Source organism: Anser cygnoides, chromosome 1 (assembly GCF_040182565.1).
Source record: "Anser cygnoides isolate HZ-2024a breed goose chromosome 1, Taihu_goose_T2T_genome, whole genome shotgun sequence".
In the NCBI taxonomy this organism is placed as follows: Eukaryota; Metazoa; Chordata; class Aves; order Anseriformes; family Anatidae; genus Anser; species Anser cygnoides.
This window is the reverse complement of record NC_089873.1, coordinates 74,822,017-74,833,481: the sequence shown is the minus strand read 5'-3', so window position 1 is coordinate 74,833,481 and position 11,465 is coordinate 74,822,017. Positions and strand designations below refer to the sequence as shown.

General features: G+C 37.5%; 1 long non-coding RNA gene across 1 annotated transcript in view; it reads right to left on the bottom strand.

Moving 5' to 3' along the window:
* Nucleotides 1-1,719: 1,719 nt before the first annotated feature.
* The window catches only part of LOC106038222 (uncharacterized), a 36,149-nt gene continuing 26,403 nt past the window's right edge, over nt 1,720-11,465 (bottom strand). The window contains exons 3-4 of the long non-coding RNA XR_007157850.2: nt 8,010-8,183; nt 1,720-3,925 (exon numbers count right to left, since the gene is read on the bottom strand). This is a non-coding gene — a long non-coding RNA (uncharacterized lncRNA). The remainder of the gene's footprint in view (nt 3,926-8,009; nt 8,184-11,465) is intronic.

Below are 11,465 nucleotides of genomic sequence, written 5' to 3'. Positions count from 1 at the left end.
TAATACTGTTAAATAACTTAGAAAAAAGTTCCCTTTTGTATCTCCCCTTCACCCAACATTCAGCAGTGTTTTCGTGAAAACTTGGCAGAGCTCCCATTAGGGTTCTACTTTGCTGGTGTTGCCAGCTTCACTGCTTTGCTGATTTTATTTTTTTTTTTTTTTTTTTTATAATATGGCTGTCTCATGTATTGACAATAGTGCACTGTGCATGCACTCACCTTTTCCCAGAACACAACATGACAATGGTTACAGGAACAGACGTGGAACCCACATGGCAGCAGGTACAGCTGTAAGAAGTTACATGTGATGCTCACCATCCAAGCAAAGGAACTTGTAGCAGCTACTGAAGCTTCCTTTGCAACAGTGCAAACCCCATTCCTAGAGACCCCACTGCAATGCAAAAATCCCTTCACAATCTTGGCTACCGCTCCATTTGCCCTACAGTTATCATAATAAGCTGTGTTCTTTCTCCCTTTCAATGGCCATAAAGGTAATGCAACAAATACTTGAAATGTAGCTGACCCATATATTACAATTGATTTTTGTTGCAGACTTCTTTTGGCCTCTATTGCATGGAAAATCTCAAGGAAAGCCATTTGGAAAATATAGTCCATTACATTTGCATAACTGTGAGGACAGAAGACTCATTTTAGCTATCAAGATCTTAGACTAATTTTCAGAGATTTTAAAGAATCAGTCAAAGGCAAATATTATATTATCTTGTACTGAAGGAAGAAGTAATGTTTTGGCTGAAACATCTAAAAAGATTCAGTATTTCATTAGTTGAAATAAATGTTTATTTCCTTTTTCTTTGGTAAATGTACTAATTTTTCATCTCTACCCACACAAACACATCAATAGGCTAATTCTTTTTCTCTAGAAAATTGTTTTATAATTTCTTCTCATTCTAAGGCATTTAAGAGTTTTTCAGAAAACATGTCATTAAATAAAACCTCAGGAAATACTGAAGAGAAGTAATTCCTTCCTTCCTTCCTTCCTTCTAAAGGATACATTTGTCTTTCTGGCCACATTTTTCTAATAACCAGACTTATCTGTAAAATATAGTATTTGTTGCAGGAACCTTGTCTTACTCTGTTTATGTAATGACCATCTCATTATGAATAGCCTATACTTAGGAATTGAGGAATACTAAAAATAAATAAATGCAAAATTCATGATGAACTGTCTGTGATAGCACTGATATTGCTACATATTTATATTAGTTTGGTAATTACTTTGGGAAGAACTCAGCAGGGATAATCATCCAGTGTATTTTAGTCGTGTGCCAATTATCTCACAGATTTCTGCCAGCTATTCTCACCTTATATTGCAAAGGAATAAATCCTGCTTACTGGACACAGTTAATTTCGCTATCAACTTCAGCTGGACTACTCCACGAAAACAATCAGGATTTGGGCTGTATCCCTGACAGTCAAAGCTGACAAACCATTAGTTCTTGATTGTCATTTTCTCAGTTCTCAAAGCTATGACTAAGACAACTGCAAAATCATCCTCCCCATCCTACCTCTCCTTTACCCAGGATGTCTCAGTATTGTTGTTTACTGTAAGACATCCTCACAGAAAGTCTCCACAACAATGTAACTCACCGAAAGATATGTGAATAGACTTTTGTCTGTTCAAAGGTTGAACCTGTATTGTTGCCAAATGAGTTCAATAATTTATTCTGGTGTTTAAATGGTAATCTAAATGCCATTCCTCACCCACTAGAGTAAACTGGCTGGAGACATATATAGCACAGATGACAAACACCACAGGAGAGAGAAAAGCTTGACTTCCAGGTTTGCCCCAGATGATAACAAGACCTGTCTGGTATCTGGGAACCAGGGACTCAGGCTGCAAAATAATTTGACAAGAGCAAAAGGACTGTCTCAGTAACTGCTGCCAACACCAGCCCAAACCTCTGTTCCGGATGCTTGTGCTAAAAGGGCTGCCCCTTGTCTCACCCAGGTTGATTTGAAGGCAGTTCTCTGAGAACCACGGCACGTTGTTTCATCAGCCAGCTTGTCAACTAGGCGATGAGAAAGCTGTAATGCTGTTGATGCTTGTTTCAGTGAAAAAGAGAGCTGAGCTTTCAGCATGCTGATGACACTGCAGCCTCATCGCCCACCACAGACTTCCTCTAATGATCTTGCCACCAAGGGGGAGTGGTGGCACGACTGGGCTGGGGGAAAGGGTAGAGGGAGTCCTACTCGTATGCTGCTTCGATTTTCATGAAAACCTACACTAATCTTATTGCAACTATTAACAGCACTTTCCCCCCAGCCTGATTTGTGGCTACAAATCATTTCTTGAAATACATTCAAAAGAAACAGAAGTGGCTCTGTTAAAATGAAAAATGCTTAATTTAGAAACTATTAAGAGGAAAAGCTGACAAATCTTTCCACCAATTATGCTGTTTGTGGAAGTGACATAACAGAGTTACCTTTACTCGTTCCTTCAGTAACCCAGCCACAGCTAATATCGGTTCACATTTCTCATGTAATAATACCTTATGTGTTACGCTACCTTAAAGGTAATGCTCTTGTTGAAGGAGTACACAAATCATGAATTTAGATGACAAAAGATATGAGATCTATGTTTCTTAAAGTTTTATCTTTTCTTCACAGGTACAAGAAAAAAGCTTCAGAAATATGAGAATATTGTATACAATATAATACAATATTACATTTGGGAATGGTGCTGATATATAGAACTGTACAGCAGATCCATTCAGAACCAAAAAGTTGTCAAATGCAGAAGAAGGCACCAGCAGAAGTTGCCTGCAAAATTCAACGCTGCCTCTACCCACATTGAATTCAAATGCCTCTAATGGAGAACATTTTTGAATGTGCACTTGGATGTGCACAAAGATGGGTCTAAATTCTCTCTGCAGCAATCTTGGGCTGGTTCTGGCAGCCACAAATGCCTGTGCAAAACATTGAAGGAATTGCCTTGCAAGCAGGAGACCTAACTACAGCATTTGCAATACACTGCCAAGCCGAGCAAGTGCACATTATGAGGAACATCACAGGCTGCTTAGGAGAAGTGACTTGCAAGTCTGGGCCAGCCAGGACAGGCACAGAGCATGTTCTGCCACACTCCACTGCACCGTGCTTGTGAGACACCTGGGTCAGTGTCCGTGACTACCTGTCACAACTTGGAGAACAGCCTACAGAGCTTGTAGTCGAGTACAGCTTGCTCATGTTATGTCTGGTGCACGCAGAGAAAACAGGGAAACAAATTGAGTATGTTTTAAAATTCCCTGTATTGCATGCAGCAATTCTGAAAATGAACCCAGGAGCTGGGATGTAGCATTCTGGGATGGGCTGCCAGAGATCTGATAATAAAGAAGATTATCTGCTCTGTGTAGGTGGTTGGGTTTGCTCCCAAAAGTTTTCTAATATGCTTCCCATTGCATTTTAATACTGCTGTGCTGTGAAGATAGCCATTTACTATGGGTTCTGGTGGCTGACACAACAGGAGCAGGGTCACAGCATTAAAGTATCAGTAGACTCGGTGAGTATAGCAGGTCTGGAGATGCAGGTTAGTGATGAATTTCCACTTGACCGAATTAAGATTTCATCACAATTTAACAAATGATAGAGTTTAAACATAAAAAAAAGAGAGAAAAATAAAAAGTCAGCAAGCATTTGTGATTTTACCGTTCCTCTGAAGCTATGCTTTGTGAATGGGTCTTACTGGTGATACAGGTCTTCATTACAAGAACTCTTCTTTCCTTGCAGTTTGTCTTGGGTGCAGAGCTGAGCTAGGACGCCTGAGGGATCTTGCAAAGTTTCAGGCTCCTGGAGGCACTTGCCTTTCGCACTCCAGATATGGTTTTATTGCAGGACTTTTTACGAACTTGCACCTTTCCCATTTATCGTTCTGAAGACAGACTTTCTGCTGCTTCCCCTCAGAGGTTCATCTTACCAGGAAACAGAACAAAGGTACTTTTTAAGTTACCTTAGTGTTCACGAAGGCCACATTGAAAGTAATTATCCATATTATCCCCCACTCAGGTATTAAAAAATCAGGAGCCTTTAAATAAATAAATAAATTCTAGATATTTTTCTTTGCCTTTAGATATCTCAGTTTTTAAGGTTTGCTATTGTCAAATTTCTTTCATAAGTATGAAAGTTTGAAAGACACTCTTTCTACTCATGTGCTTCCAGAAGCAGGGTTCTTCAGCAAGGCCAAAGGTTATGAGAATTAACAACACTGCTGCCAAAGCTGTGAGAAGCTCCTAACTCCATTTACTGAATTATGCTGTAGTCTTTCATCCTCTCCAAGGTCCATTGTTGTCTATCTGAGTCTTGGGGGTTTATTGGATGTCTGCTCAGAGATGCTGCTCAGAAATACACAGGCAGCTGGTAGGCACTAGATCTTGATTAAAATCTGTATTTCTGTTTGGAATTACATTTTGAAACCTGTGTTTTGTTCTAGTTGGGAAAACGTTTGAAAAGTTCACAGAAATGCTATATTACTTATACTGTTTGATAATATATGTTGCACACACACCTTAAGATTTTGTAAAAAGATGTAATAAGATTTTTGTAACATTACCATTTTCTAGTAGAAACAGTTTCAATAATTTTATAAATATCAGGAAGAAGACTCATTCATCAGAAGTGATACTTTATACATGTGTGTACAGATCTACAATCTTCATCCACAAGAAAGGATTTAACATTACAACTAGAACAGGAATAAAATTGGAAAACAGCAATAACTACAGTTGTTCTTTTTCTGAATCCCAGCCAAGCACTGAAAAGTACTTCTGTGTAATTTCTGATTTTTAGTAGCACCACCACATCAAACTCACTGTCTCTTTATGGTTGGTATGTTTCTAGTGAGAAGGCCAAAGCTTTCACTATGTTTTAAAGTTGTTTTTTTTTTCCTTCTCCTTTTTCTGGTAATTTTATGTCCTGTAAGTGTTACATGGATGAAGGCAGGATATGGAGTCTGGAGTGACGATCTCAGTTTTGGCAGTGGGGTTGGTTTTGTTTTGTTTTTTTTTTTCTGTGAGTCATTGTAGCTAGATTCATTTCTAGAATCTGAGAATATGGATTATTATCTCCTACATAGTTTTTACAGCCTAAGAATTTTTAAGATTTGAAGCCAAGGTTTTCAATTAAGGTGAAAAAAACTGTGTGGAAATATTTTTCAGTGCAAGATTCCATTGCTGTTTTTTTTCCAGGATCTTCCCTAGTTTTCTGAGCAGTGCTGCCCAACAGCAATGCACAAGGACACTGAATGGCTGGGGGAAGCATTTGCAAATGTCCCAGTAGCAGAGAACAGAGATGCTTCTACTGCTCCATCATGTCTCCTCTTCAGCAGGAGAATATCATTTAGTTGGTCCTGAAGAATTTTAATGATGTTGAATTTTCAAAACCAACATAAATTTTAAATAGGGGTTTAGAATTTTTCAGTTTTGTTTAATGCAAATCCTTGTCTTTCTTCTGTGTAAAGACTGGTGCAGGAAAATAAAAATCAAGGCTTCTTCTGAACATAAAAGTGGGAATAAAATGTTACAGGCCATGATACTGCACAATGTGACTGCTCAAAAAAAAAAAATTGTCTTGGCACTCCCAATTGCTTTTATTTCTAGTTTTTCTGTTTCTTCTCCTATACAGAGCAGAATGTCAGACTTCCTGTCATCTGTTTTCCAATAACTGAAAGCTTGGAAGTTTGTTTTACTCTATTAAATCGACTCATTAAGATATAGATAATTTGCACTCCACAGAGACATCTGTTCAGCTATCAAGTGAATTATTTATAACCCATTTAAAGGCAGTATTGCTGTAAAATATTTAAATGTAGTTTAGCCTCTGTATCAAAGTCAATATAAAACAGACTAGGTTTTCCAAAGGGAATTCCATAATACACAGATTTCCTTTCTATTCTAAAATTGTTCCTTAAAGATAATTTTTAGCAGGATAATGTCTGTCTCTGAAGATTTTTTTTTTTTCAGAATTAAATGCATGTATATTTTATTAGGGGAAAAAACCTACAGCTGTATTGATAAAAAAAGCAAACACAAATCCCAATCAAACCAGAAATGTTTAGTGCCAATGAAGCATTTCACCACTCTGGACAAACAAGTTTCACAAAGAATTATAAATTCTTTAGGTTTACTTTAAATTGCACACCTTCCATAGCAAATCATATTTCATATTTTCATGGGACATCTTTGTTTTAAACATTACTTAACTTTTATGAGGATTATTTGGAACACCTGTATATGTTATTATTGTGCTCATGAAAGAAAAATGTCCTGAATCATAATCATACCTAACGTGTTATATGGAAAAGCATGTTCCTACTCTTACCACTTTATCCACTTAGCTCATCAAATTACTTATGCAAATAATCACAACAAATTATTTGTTCAGACACTTTCTAGAAATGTTCATTTTTCTAAAGGTAGCTATGAATATTTGTAGGCTGGAAACCAAGTCCTAAGTAACTGAGCAAGCAGCAAAATTATATCAATTTTATTTCAAACATTTGGAAAGTTTGCTTGGTGAGTTTAGAAACTCCACTAAGATGACAAGATTCTAGGTTTATTTCATTTGCAGGTGATTTTCTAAACGCATACATAAGTGTACACACAGACAGAAAGAATTTCCCCTGTGCTTTTTATTGGTATACTTAAAAAAAAAAAAAAGGCAGAAGAAGACCTAAGTAAGCAATTCTTTCTCATTAAAAACAAATAACTCAGTTCTAACAAACACTTCCACCAGCTGTACCACTGGCACAGGCAAGAACACAGCAAAGCAACAGAAGACCGTCAATTTTCATGTTTATATAACCCACCACTGCCACTATTAAACAAAAGACCACAGTATGGATTTATTTGGGTTGCTGGCACTGAACAAAAACAAAATAGTACTAAGGTGATGACAGCAATAAAATAAATAGTTTTTTTTCATCTGATTAAAAACAGCATTATTTTTCAAATGATCACAATCCTAAATTTTGACAACGTTTATATTATTCTTACTATTAAACCAAATTCAGTCTTTGGCATATTGCAATAGGAATCTGTTTACTTCTAAAACAGAATTCATTCTTCCAATGACTTTCCCATTATGTTTGGACCCAAACAGCAAAATCTCATTTTATTACTGGGGAGATTTTTTTTCCTTCATTTACTACTACATCAAAAGGAGGCTACCTTAAAGTTCAAGATCAACATTTGCTGTGCACCTTCCTGTATTTGAGGGACACAAATAGGTAAGCAGAGAGGTCAGGATAGAAATTGAGGGCAAAAGAGAGAAAGAGCAAGGAGAGTACATGTTTAATGAACTCTCAAATGCATGGCTGACTTAAAGAGCAAAAGAAAGGCAAGCAGGATTGTAGCAATGACCACATATTTTGATATTCCCTTTCCCGCCTACTGCTGAAAACACCTCTGCATCTCTGCTGTGCTCACTGCACAGCCAAGCTTCATAGCCTTTCCTTTGGAGAAAGGCAATTTGTATTGCTTCCCGTTTTGCGGAGAAAGTGAGAGCTGGGAAAAGGTTACTGTGGGCAGACTGCAATAGACATCTGGCTCCTCGCTTCTGAGCCTTTCCCCAGTGCTCAGTGTGCACATATTAAGCTAAATTGTACAGTTGTATGCAAATTATTAGCAAATGTACAAAATAGCTTAGTCGATAATTTGCATAAATGTTATCCAGAGGTGCACAAGGCTTGGCACCAGTGTCACTGCTGATAAAAATGTAAGGAAGAAGGAATAATGAAATACTGCCAAGTTCAGTGTGAATGGCATATCATTTTGGCATAACCAGAGGGGCTCTGGATGCAGGGAGGGGAGGCTGTGTGGGGACCACCAACTCCTCTTTGCCAGGCAGAAAGTAAATGGAAAGTGAGAGCTGAGCAAAAAAAGAGCTTCTGGGTTGAGCCCAGTTTTAATTACAGATGGAGCAAAACATCGTGTGAACAAATTCAGTTTCAGTGCATAACACATACAGTCCCTCCTTCCCAATTTCCCACTGTCAACATACCTGACAGCTGTCTGATGTTTCCCAGCGTTTATCACAGTTCAAATCCTCTGTGCTTGGAGAAACATGGTGAGAAACTGCCAGAAGTTATCATCCCGCACTGTTAACCAACCAGACGAACTTCAGACTTGCATCATTTGCAGTGATAATGTCCCAATCTATTTCCACTGGGCGCACCTGGGACAAGCAAAGATGCAAGAAGTTACTGTTTGGGAATGAATTTAGTTCAAGAATGATTTTCATCCAACCAAACTCACTTTGTTTAACATACTTGCATTATTAAGGCTTACTGTGTACTTGCTTTTGTTTGGTAGCTCTCAATCCAGACATTTACAGGGTGAATATGCCCTGCTGCAATGAGTGCTCCTTATAAAAGCCTGAAATAACAAAGCCATGAACGTGAGAAGAAAAATCATGCCTTTCTGAAGGCCTTTACTGATGAAACCGGTGGGACGGCTCTACCCTGAGAAGGAACGTCTTACAGCAGTGGGTCCACAGCACACGAAGGTTGAAGCCCACTGCAACAAGATAGAACACATTGCAGTGCCTTGCTGCTGCAAGCTCCTCCACTGCTTAAAATTCCCAACCAGTGGGAGTTGTACAAAACTTTAGTGAAGACATTACTTGGCCCTTGGCTGACTGGTGCCTGTTAAGTCTTTAGGAGTATGTTTTACTTGTAACAGCAACAAGCAGGGCCATGCACTCTCAGACCACTAAAGTTACAAAAGCAATATTTATTCTCCAAAATGAAAATGCTAAGCTAAAACTCTACATTCTTGGTTCCAAGAAAACCCTGCAATAGGATTTTGTAACACAGATAAACTCATTATTGCATAGGTCAACAGACTTTGCTGGAGATTACACTACCTATGCCAATGTTAGGAAACATCCAATGAAAATTTTATCTGAGGATTCTGTTGGACAAAAACTCATTATATTTGCATTTTTTTAAAGAAGTAAATCGCACAAAATAAAACTATCTCAGGCGGAGCACTTGCTAAACTAGAGGGTTTTGACTTCACTGTTCTATGGAAGGAATAAGTAAGGTAAGGTAGAAAGTAATTTGGTTATAAATTTCACGTTTCCTGGCATATGAATGTTTAGCTATGAAACTTTATTTAGCATTAACAGAGGTGGTCTCTGCATGTTTATTCTCTGAGTGCTCACAATGTGTTTAGTGGCATATGGGCAAAGAGAAGTAACAGCTCTGCCCCTGGGATCTTACAAAATGGTTTAATGCCAAGCAGCGCAGTGAAAAGAACACATTTGTACATGAGTTGCACAAGTATGTCCTAGGCATACGAGACATCTTACAATGGCAGCTGGAGAAAACATGAGACAGATCAAAGCAGCACACCAAATTGAACTAATAAGGGAGAAAGGCAAGCAGAAAATGGAGGGAGATGCCAGGATCTGTGACAGTGAAAGGAACCTAGGTAGAACAGACAGAGTCCTTTTCTTGTGCAAGAGGAAGCTTTTTCTGTTGTAGAAAACCTAGATTTCTGCATTTGCAGAGAACATTGAGAAGTTGAAATCAATTTAAATATCCAGCACAAATAGATAGTATAGTTACACAACACGTTTTATGATATATATGTAATAAATACGCTTCTGATCAATCAAAACAGATCCAATAGCCAACACTATTGTTTATCAACATTATTATACTGATGCAAAATATAATAAACACATTGTATTTGGTAAGGTTAAACTGCAGCCAGAAGTTATGTCAATTTGTAAATGAAGTTCAACTTAGCAAACTGTAGCATGCACAGTAATGGCCAAAGCCAACTGCTTAGGGTTTAATTGCATAAAATTCTTAACACATAGGGCTTGTGCAGTAGAAAATACTAGTGAGACTAGAAACACAAGAAAAAGTAAAAGAAAGAGTTAAAACAATACTCATGTTAGAAAGAATTATTCATTTCTACTTCAGAAAGTAGCAAGCTATGTTCCTGAACAAGATTAAGTCAATTTAAGGGCAGAGTAATTAGGACTAAGCAGCTACATGTGACAGAGTGGAATGTCAGCAGCAGAAAAAATTAAAGAACTCAAGAGGCTGGTTTGCTGCCAGAAACAGACTTGTCACCAGTTAACATTTGTCTCTGTAGGGAATGTTGCAATAATAATGAATTATGATTAAAAGCAAAGTAAAGATGGCTGATAGAGCCCTGGAGAGAGAGCAAGACAAAAACCACTGTACATGAAGGCTAACAGCCTGTATACAGAGATCACCTTCTTCAACCACACAGTGCTACTGCCTTTTGAACTCTAAAAACTCAACTGTATTATATACTGAAGTCCACTAACAGTTCATAAATGCATATTATTCTTTCTCCAACAAATACATTAGAAAGATATCTATAATTCATATGGAAATCGCTGTCCCAGGGTGTTAAGCAGCAGCACTCTTTAGTAAGATTAAAAGGATTAGGAAGTTACTTATGTGAAAAAAAACACATCTGTAGATAGAAGATCAAAGATGAATGTCACAGAGGTATCAGAGAAACAATCCAAGGAAATCATTTCTTGCAGAGAAAAATCACAGAAGTGGGCAGCTGTATTATGGGAATGTTCAGGCTATGGTGAAAATAATACTCCATCACAGTCTAGACATTCAAACACAATAAAAATAAAATAGTTGTTTTTAATTCTTATTTTAGACACATCTCTTTTGTTTCCTAATCTCACCTTCAAGTTAAAATTGAAGGAGCAATTTGTGAAGTGCGTATTCTGTGTTTTAGAAACCATCTTTATTTAAAAGTATCTGGCTTAGGCTACTAACAGAGGAACTTAACAAAAAGCCTCCATTTCTAACCTTGTTGATTCAGGAATATGTCAAAGATTTTATTAAGCAAAGCACCAGCTCAAAAATACTTACATGTTTAAGATACATAAAGAATGCTATATTAAAATCTTACAGAGTGCTGCTAGGTAGGGTCAAAGTCTATGCATTGCAGTATGAGAAGCCCTGGAAAATCAGACCTTCAGCAGACAAGGAAGATGCTTCTAAAACAGGAAAGTAAAGTTTCTTTTCATACAAAAGAGAAATTCAGCACGGGCTTGAAATTCTTGATGTAGTGATTGACTTGATTTGCTTTAATCTCCTAAACAATTGACTAATGTAATCTGATTATTTATCTTCCTAAACAAGATGGAGGAGATGTGGAGCATAGAACATTTAGAAGAAATAGAGTGGCATTTAAATTGGATAACACAAACAAAATAAATCATCCAAACCCTAAGGCATTCAATGGATTTATCATCCAGATGCTGGCAACTTATCCTGCTCAAATCTCATTGTTTTGCATTTCACTTTGCTGATGGAAAGGAAAGACTAGGAATTGGTTGCTATATGGCTGCACGGTGTTTCACTAGCTCAGGAATAAGATGCAACAGACATATACATGAGATAAGCACCTTTTTCAAAAGTTAGCCATATATTGTGAATATTCTTTA